This window comes from Desmodus rotundus, chromosome 3 (assembly GCF_022682495.2).
Source record: "Desmodus rotundus isolate HL8 chromosome 3, HLdesRot8A.1, whole genome shotgun sequence".
NCBI lineage: Eukaryota > Metazoa > Chordata > Mammalia > Chiroptera > Phyllostomidae > Desmodus > Desmodus rotundus.
In genome coordinates this window covers 70,090,679-70,101,092 of record NC_071389.1, presented here as the reverse complement: position 1 = coordinate 70,101,092, position 10,414 = coordinate 70,090,679, and the positions used below count along the sequence as shown (strand labels likewise).

General features: G+C 41.1%; 1 pseudogene; it reads left to right on the top strand.

Moving 5' to 3' along the window:
- The first annotated feature begins 340 nt into the window (after window positions 1–340).
- LOC112309218 (eukaryotic translation initiation factor 3 subunit E pseudogene) lies at window positions 341–1,212 on the top strand (annotated as a pseudogene).
- The last annotated feature ends 9,202 nt before the right edge of the window (window positions 1,213–10,414 follow it).

Below are 10,414 nucleotides of genomic sequence, written 5' to 3'. Positions count from 1 at the left end.
TCTAACTAGTTATAAAATATTGCAAAAGCCCCTCTAGGCATCATTGATTGCTTCCTTTTTAAAATGCATCCCCATTAAACTTTAACATCTTGACTCTTGACTATTCCTTCCAAATCTAATTGAATTGCTGCTTATTACAAAACATTTTATATTTTTACTGTCTGAGTATTTTGGAGAACAAAGTATTCTGTCCAGGTATTTGGACATCTGATGAAAAACACACCAAGTTTATGCGTAAGATTTATCTCCATGACAGCAATTTAAAACAGAGGAAGCCTCTGGCACTGGTTCCTCCACAAAGGAGAAAAGCTGCTTTACACAGGGTCTGCCATTTTGTTAGATGGACGTTTTGAGGGCATTTGCATCCAGCTGGCCAAGCTGGAGCCCAGATCAGCTGCGGAAAAAAGCTATAGTGCAGAAACTGGCCGCTGAAATCTTAATGCAGAGTTGGGATACAGCCATGGAAGACCTTAGATAACAACTCTGTGAGTTCTCCACTCCAGTGTCTTCAGCAACGAACATGGCTCATTCACTGGTCTCTGTTTTTTTCCAGCCACCCCAAAGGGCATGATAACAGTATTGATCTCTTCCTTTACCACCCACAGTATCTTAATGCAGTTGATGTGTCCACATACTCTTCACTATTTGACTACAGCAGTCAAAACAAAGAAAGATGTTTGAAGACACTGGCAGGTGCTAAGAGATCTGGTCAAAGTTATTCAACAGGAGTCTCACACATAGAAAGACCCAAATAGAGAGTAGGTTGAAAGCTTATATGTTAACTTTGATTTTGATGGGTCTCAGAAAGAGCTGAGGGAATGTGGATCTGTGCTTGTGAATGACTTCTTCTTGGTGGTTTGTCTTGAGAATTGCATTGAAAATACATGTCTCTTCATATTTGGGATTTTTGTCATATCTTCCAGGGTATCAGCATTAACATGTTGGCAGAGAAATTGAACATGACTCCAGGAGAAGCTGAAAGGCAGGTTATAAATTTGATTAGAAATGCAAGACTAGATGTCAAGTTTGATTCCAAATTAGATCAGGTGGTTATGGGTAACAATGCTGTTTCACCCTATCAGCCCGTGATTGAAAGACAAAAGCATTTCATTTAGAAACCAGATGTTGATCATTAACATTGAGAAGAAACTTAATCAGACTTGTAGGTCAGAGGCTCCTAAGTTGGCAACTCAAGACCCTGCCTTCTACTGAAGAACTGTAAAGAAAATATTTTTAAAAACCTATAAAAGATGAAATAACAAAAGTATTATCTAAAGGGTGACACAGTTTAGAAACAATTAAAATACTGAGTATACATTTTGGAGAATTTGAATAAAATTGGCTGTGTTTCTAAAAAAGAAGCTATAGCACACAGCCATTTTAAATTATAAAACTTTGCTTTCATTTCTCCTCCAAAAATTCAAAGAATTCATTCATCAGACCATTAGGCTATACAATAAAACAGTACTCACGATGAAACAAAGCATTAGTCATTTGCTTCCCAAGAGGTAGGGACATTCCAAGCTTTCTGAGGTACCCCATTATTGCTGTAAAGTAGTATAATATGCTAATCTTGGTACTGACAGGGTTTATATTTGCCACAATAAAAAAGGGGAAGTTGTCCACCTTTAACCCAGGATTTCTTCTCTGGTCCCACGGCTGTTGTAGGCATTTCCTTTGATGCTCGTGGGCCCTTTATTGCCCAATAGACATGAAGAATTACCAACCCCTCATGGAGGAATTAACTGGATAAAACTGTAAGCTGGAAGGGGAATATTTTGGAATATTTTAGAAAATAGATAGAAATTGGGAAAGGACTTTTTGAGCAATGGTCTTCCCTAGAGCCCCGGCAATCCCAGCAATCCTCCATGTCAGCCCATTTGGTCTCCTGTCTCATAGAATTCCCTCGGCAGGCACGATGCCAACCAAGCATGGTTTTATGGATGACCAGCAACTTGTAACATGAACCAATTATCTATAAGTCAGCTCAGGCCCTACCAGCATTTCTTATGGTTTAAAACTGAACACCTAAGTCTGAAATGATTTTTGAAACTGCCTAGGGCTGTAAAAGCGAGCCTGAGAAATATGTACCTGGCCTATGTTACCCTTCAAAATAAATCAGAAGGTTTCCTGGTTAGCAAAGGTTTAAAACAAAAGGAATGAACATTTCCTTCCATGCACCAAGCAATGGTGATTGAATGAAATCGCCTGAGGACCTCTGCCTAGAGCAGAGCTGCAGATGATCTAATGAATTCTACCTCTTTGACTCTATGTCTACATTTACCTTCTCACTTCTGATATAACCCCAGAGCCAAGGTTTGAGCAATGGTGGAGGTGAGTTAGGATAATACCCAAAGGCTAGTCCAAGTATAAAGATGGGCAAAGAAGGCAACTCAAAATCAGCCGAGTTGCTGTGTCACTCCATTTAGCCACTGAACCAGTTAATACGCCATGCAGCAAATATGCATGGGATTGAACATTCCTGGTGGTGATGTATATGTTGACTTTCTGTGCCTACCTCATCCCTCCACAGGCCCATGCAAAGTTTGGTGGCCTCAGCAGCCAGTGTGAAGTGAGGAATATACCAAGTCAGGGGAGCTGAGATCTATGGGCATATTGCCATTTATACCACATTAAACTTGGCAGAAGTGGGGAGGCCAGGTCTGCACTCTTCTGTATGAGTTTAAGAGGAATTTCATGTTTCACCAGTCACATCCTTCAATTTTGTATTTCTTACTGGACCATCAAGGCTTCAATGCAACAGGCCTAGCCCTGACCTGCCCCAGAAGGCAACTGAATGTGTTTTAGCTTCTTGAGAAACAACCCAAAACTCTGGACTATATTTGAGAGATATTCTGGTCCTACCCCCAAACATCTTTTACATATCCATGTCTGTACGCTGCTATGTGTAACCAACATACGTGTATAGTTACTAACTTCTGTGTCCATTAGTAACCTTATTCTTGACATGGAAGCCACAGTATAGTGATCTCTCTGTAGTGACCACCACAAAGCATACCAGAAACCTGCATTTAAACCTCCAATCACAGTGCATCATAGACACAAACACAGCCCAGTCCATCCGCACATGATACCAACTGGTTATAAAAGCTTCTCTCTCCAAACATTAAACATGATGCATGATTAAATCTTGACACGTCGTAACTCTAGTTTTCATAAAGAACATAAAAGTTCAGAAGGCAGCAATCACTATGATCCATCCCTAAGTGTTTATTGATCATGTGTTAGGAGCAAGAATTAGAAATACTTGAGAAGCTTCAAATCTAATCAGAGGAGGGAGGGCATAAACAGGAAAAAAACAGAACTGGATATAAAAACTCATAGATTTTCCTGAGCTACAGGGGTCCACACAGGGTCATTTCTCCAGTCCTATTTCTGCATTTCCTCCCTGTAGTCATGACTTTAAAAATCTCACTTCGTGTTTTAAGATCCAGGTCATTGGCCACACATTTCACAAAGCCTTCCCAGCTCTATCTCATTTATTCCCAAATCAGAAGTGATTTCTCAGCTCTTTCAGCTCCCACAGCAGCTTACGTTTCTCTCCTAGGACACCCTCTACCTGGTATCATAATTATTTACGTTCATGTCTTATTTCCGGGGCCAAATGAAATTAGAGACCTCTGGGGAACCAAATCCATTTATATTTGAATCTTAACATCATCGAGAAAGAACACTGGACATACTAGGTAATACATATTTGAGGACTTGATTGTGTTTTATAACTGTCATTTGACAGTTAAAACAACTAAAAACTGGAGAAACTAAGTATCTTGTGGAGGGTCCTGCCGTCGGGGATGATATTCAGCTGGGAAGCCCCAGTGGGACCTTACAGAATGGGAGAACACTGAAACAGGTCTATGTCAGTTTGTGCGTAGCTACGGATCCCAAGTGGCCCCCTGCTGTCCCAGCTATGCCAGGCTGTCCTTTGGAATCCCTTGGATCCCTCATCTAGCAAGCACAAAAGTGACAACCAGCAGAGCAGGGGACTTCCACGGCACCGTGTCTGTTCTGCAGCTGACACCCATTTTAACCGTTCCATGCTCTGGCCAAACCAGTCATCACCATTTCGAATATCCCCTGGCATGCAATACTCACTTCTAGGCATTTGATAAGAAACAAATGTCTTACTGCTCTTCCCGATACGCTGATGCTAATTAAACATATGATGAACTGAGTTCTGTGGGAAAGAATTCAGAGTAATGAATTATCAGTAATTAGCCTTTTAAAATTAGGTGGAACCAGACCTCAGTGTTGAACAATATGAAAAAATTGAAGAAGCAGAGTTGGAGGAGAACACTCCAAACATAAAAATGAAATTAAACAATAGTTTGCAAGTAGATCTTCATTTGATACATAATTCAGTGTTGGCTACATGATTTGCAGAGCCTGGTATAAAAGAAAAATGCAGAGCCTCTTGTTCAAAAAGTCAGAAAAAGAACCTTTTGCCCTTTTTTCTGTAGTTTCTCTCTTGACCCCTCATGGTGTTTTTTATTTGCTAGTTACGGATGTTCCCCACTGAGCACAGGATACTCACAAGAGGAGTGCAGACCCTCATAGCTGTCTAGGGCTCTGCTCAGCACGCAGGGCACAAGTCCAGACCCCAGTCCTGCCGGTCTCCCCACCAGCCCAGGGCAGGGACAGGGGAGCGAGTGGCCAGGACTCTATCCACGGAAGGTGGGGAGGCAGCAGGTGGTGGGACCACATGGAAACTGAGGCCCACTCGGACTTCAGGTTATAAGCCAGACGACCTCAGTCGTGGCAGCAGACTCTGCAGTGGCTTGTAACCCGGCTCCAGCCTCTCTTGGCTACGGTCCAGGAGCCCCTAGAAAACATTGTCTTAGACAATTACCCTCAAGCAAGAGAGCCTTTGTGCAAGCCCAGCGATGTTCCCTTCTCCCACAACACTCACTTCAAAAATAAAAATTCAAAAGTAAAATTATTGAGAATTCCAAGATGGCAACTTCGGAACATTAAACCCCAAGTGCGGGACCAGCTTTCGAGTGCAGAACCCTGAGCATGGCACCAGCTGTGCACCAGGGAAACTGGACCTGGATGTGTCCAGAAGTCCAGAAGCAACAGCGTTGGATGGGAGTGTGGGGTTAATGGAGGCGAGGAATGGAATAGAGCGGCAGAGGGTAGACAGATGTGTGGAGCACTGCCAGCCATTGCATGTACTGCATGTGCAGCCCAGGAGAACTGCTATATCCTACAGATCAGTTACTCTGGGCATCTGAACAAAGTTAAGCAATAGGTGAAATTTCTGTCTGCCCCTGTAGGATCATCCACTCGACTCCCAAAACCCACTGTGAAGGGAACTCCAGCACCCGCTCTGTTGCCACCGTCACTGTGCCACCGTGGCCCATGGGCCTCGCTGCTGCTGCTGGAAGGACAGTGGCCCCATGGCAGCATAGGACATCCCTCATCATTGCCCCCTCCACAAAAAATTGTCATCCTTCCGCAGACGAAAGTGTCTTTGAGGGAAATATGGAATCCAGCCCCTTATGCTAAAGGACTTGGGAGAAACTTGACCACTCATGCATGGGGTAATAGGCAGACAGGAACCCTATCTTATACCACGTACAAAAATTAACTCAAAATGGATTCAAGATTAAACATAAGACCTGAAATCATACATCTCCTAGAAGGAATGTTCTTTGCCATTGGTCTTAGCAATGATTTTTAGGAAATGACAACAAAAGTACAAACCACAAAAGCAAAAATAAACAAATGGGACTACCTCAAACTAAAAAACTTTTGCACAGAGAAAGAGACAATTAATAAAATGAAAGGCAAGGTATGGAAAGGGAGAAAATATTTGTAAATCAAACTCATATATCTGATAAGGGGTTAATATCCAAAATATATAAAGGACACTTAAACTAAATAGCAAAACAAATCAATTAACAAATGGACAAAGGACCTAAGTAGACAATTTTTTTGAAGACTTGCAAATGTCTAACAGATACATGAAAAAAATGCTTAACATCACTAATAATCAGGAAAATGCAAATTAAAACCACAATAAGGTATCACTTCATGCTTGTTAGAAAGGCTGTCATAAAGAAACAGAGAGAGAGAGGTAAGTGTGGCAGCATGTGGAGGAAGGGGAACCCTTGTGCTCTCTTGGTGGGAATGAAAATTGGTGCAGCCACTATGGAAAACAGTGTGAAAGTTACTCAAAAAATTAAAAATAGTACTTCTATACGGTCCAGCAATTCCACTTGTGGGGTATATCCAAAGGAAATAAAAACAGGATCTCAAAGAGATATCTTCCACCCCAATATTCATTGCAGCATTATTTACAATAGTCGATACTTAGAAAACAACCTAAGTGCACACCATCAACAAATAAATGGGTAAAGACAATTTGGTGTGAATCTATACAGTGGAATATCATTGAGCGGCAAAAAGGGAAATCCTGCCATTTGTAACAACAACAATGGGCCTTGGGGGGAGGGCGTTATGCTAAATGAAGTAAGCCAGAAAGAGAAAGGCAAATAATCTATGACTTCACTTACATGTGGAATCTACAGAGGCTGAACTCATAGAAACAGAAAGGAAAATGGTTGCCAGGGTCTTGGGAATGGAGGAAATGGAGAGGCACTGGTCAAAAGTCACAAAATTTCAGTGATAAGATGAAGAAGGTCTAATTTAAGTATGGTGATTATAGTTAATAATACCATATTATGTACTTGAAATTTGCTGCAAATAAATCTTAAATGTTTTCACCAGAAAAAAGAAACAATAATTAAGTAAGGTAAGGGAGGTGTTAGATAATACTATGTTTGTAATCATTTTGTAATATATATGTATCAAATCAACACAGTAAAACTTAAACTTACCCAATGGCATATGTCAACTATATCTCAATAAAACTTGGGGGGGGGGACACAGAAAAAAACTATTATGTAGATGTACCACTCTGAGATCCTGGGGCAGCTCTTCAGGCTCTGAACATATATTTCCACTCTAGCCCTAACCTATTCCTTCTCCATCCCCAAATCAGTCCGTTATAAGAAAGGATCTGATTGACTCTTTTACTGGTAACTAAAGAGCAGCTAACATATTTTCCCTTCCAAAGAGAATCTTGTAAGAAGAAATTATGTCAAATGCCAAATGTTTTTCTTCTAGCAATGGATTTACAAGATGAGCAAAGACCCTATTGTTAGTGGGAGTGAAAGAAATGCAGAAAAGCAAACACATTAGAAATATATTGGGGTGGAGACCATGCCTGGTATTCCCTCCAATCAGCTACTTCACCTGAGCAAGGCTAAGTGCTGCTGCCACTCACATCCACTCCACCCCTTATCAATACTAATCAGCAAAGCTAAGATTCTCTGCAAAAAGGGAGGCCGGGCCTCACAATGGGTCAAACAGAATTTCTCATCCACAGTGTTTCAGAAAATGTGAAATTGGATCTTGATCATTGAGAACCTGCCATCATCATTAAGCAGAAAAAGCAGACAGACATATGTTCTGTCTGGGAACACAGAAAGCATGCTAATTACAAGCTACTGCCTCATACAGAACACTGTAGCCTCAGCTTGGACAGCTGTCAGCCAGGCGGGCAGAGGCTGACCAGGCAGTCCTCCCAGAAGCGATGCAAACCAGTGTTCAAGTGTCTAGGGGCTCAAGACTCTGCCTCACAACAGCGAGTGAATTAATTATATGGCACTCCTTCCCCATGACTGGCCCATCCTCCTCTTTCAGACCCTGAATTTCAGGAACATATATCTGAACTGAGCCTGTATGCTTCCTCTTGTGCTTTTCATAACCTAACTCTGTTATAGTGCTCTTCTCATCTGCCTTTTCCCAAATTTTATCTCCCTGTTAAAGCTCATCTCTAGATCCACATCATTCATTCACTAATTTGTTCATTCGCCAAAAACGAGTACCAATTTGTACAATGTGATGTGTCAGTCATTTGTAGAATGCAAAGTGAATCGAGGATAAGTCTTTCTTTCATGATGTTTACAAGCCTAACAAGGGAGAGGAAATAGATACCCAAATAGTGCCAATCCAAGGCAATAAATAAATAAATAGGCAGGTAAGACAGGTAGGACTAGATGCTTTAGGGGTTTAAAATAAAAAACAATGAATTGCATGCAAGCATATTCAAAGAAGGCTTTGTTGAACAGGTGGTGGTCACGCAGGACTTCGCAGTACTCAGAGACACATATATATGGGCGAGATGCACAGAGAACCACCAAAGTAAATAAAGGGAAGGAATAAAATGCAAGTTTGTTTGAAAAACACAGAATATACTCAGTAGGATAAGAAATAAACTTTTAAGGGGAATTATGAAATATAAGATTACAAGGACAGGTTGAGGTTTAATCGCAGCATCCTTTTGGAAAACCACCCAGGAATATACAACCTCTGCTGGCCCGTCTTCTCTGTTACATTCTACAACGCTTGTTTTTATCTCACCTTTTGTGCTCTAAATGACAGACATTCAATAAATGTGCATTGAATAATGAATTAAGATATTCACTGGTAAATGCTTCTGTGACTATACCCAGGGAAATTGTGCAATATGTCATAAATGAAAACTTAGTTGTTTCCAGTGATCATCCCTGGTCCCTAATGTTTATAAAACTAATAAAAGCAGCTATGGTTGGCAAAAGGCAAGGTAATGGTGATAATTTACATTTTATAGGCATCTTGGATATAGATGTCCTTGGATGTGAAAATCATATCTTACTTATCTCACTGCTTCACATTACTTCAGATTGAGAGAAAAGCAAAGGTGGATGTACCAGTGGAATTTGGCAGACCTGTGCTGCGCCCAGGCTCCTGGACAGGCATGTCCACTCCTGTGACATCTCATCAGAAACTTCCACAGAGAGGCTAGTGATGGCACAGGGTGGAAGAATAGGTGGTAGAAGAAGAGATGAGGGACTGGAGAGTGCTTGGAACACTTAGAAGGCTTGAGACTCCAAGCCAAAAATTTTCCTGGACTCTCACAATATGTAAATGATTAATAATAATAGTAGTAGTACTAGTAGTAGTAGTAGTAGTTATGGTTATAATTTATTGGGCATTTACTATGTATCAGTATTTATTGAGTATTTGTTATATAATAAGTACTTTATAAATAAAACTGCTCTTCATTCTCATAACTACTATATGAAGTAGATACTATTATAACGATTTTATAGATGAATAAACTGTGGTACGGCTGGCAAAGAAACCCAACCAGGTTAAACATCCGGAATTAGCAGAGCCAGCATTGAAACCCAGGTCTATGTGATTTCAAACTCTGTTTAAACTACCTCTCTGAATTAGTGGGTGATGGATTCTTCATGCGTTGTCAGAAGAGACCAGGACACTCAGCAGACACCAGCATGGTAAACATCAGGAAGTCAGCCCCGCCCTTGCTGAAGCACAGTCCCTGATAAAAATACCACTTAGAAGCCCTGGACTTTTGTACGTGTGCTGGTTTTTACGGACTTTCAAGGATGGGAAACACATTGGCCATGTCACAATCTAAGAATAAATAAATGTTCACGAGATCCACACGCTGAATATGAGAAGTTAACAGGCAACATTTCAAAACTTCCAAAAGGTGTACTTCCATAAATACTGAGAAGGGAGAAAGACAGAAATAGCACCTGCAGGCTTAAGTAGTGTTGAAAAGTACAATAGGCTCCCCTCTCTCCAATCCATGGCTGTGCTCTTGGAGGTTTCATTTACCAGCAGTCAAGCACAGTCTGAAAATATTTAGTGGAAAATTCCAGAAATAAACAATTCAGAAGTTTTAAATTGTGCGCTGTTCTGCCTAAGGTAACGGACTCTCACACCATTCCACTTTGCCCCACCCTGGCCAGGAATCATCCCTTTGTCCGGAGTCTCCACACTATAGATGCTCCCGCCTGTTGGTCACTTAGTAGCCACTTCAAGTATCAGGGATCTCAGATGAACTGTTGAGGTACCACAGTGCTGGTGCTCAAGTAACCCTTATTTTACTTAACAGTGTCCTGAAAGGGCACAAATAGTGATGCTGGCAATTCAAATATGCCACAGAAAAGCTATAAAGTGCTTCTTTGAAGTGAAAGGTAGAAGCTTTTGAGTTAGTAAAGAAAAAAATCCTAATTTATAAATTAAACTTTGTCACAGGTATGCATGTATAGAAAAAAAAACAATATATACAGGATTCACTACTATCCATGGTCTCAGGCAACTATCTGGGGTCTGGGACCATACGCCCCACGGATGAGTTGGGGGGTACTGCTGTCCTGTTGAAATGGTAAGAGTCGTGAACAGAGACACAGCCATCCCTGTCCTTGGTCCCCCTTGAAATGTTTGCTCAACGATTGCTTTGGTCTGTCCACTGTTTAATAAAAATAGTTGTTTCTTGTGTTTTTTAGGCAAAACATCACTTACACCCTAC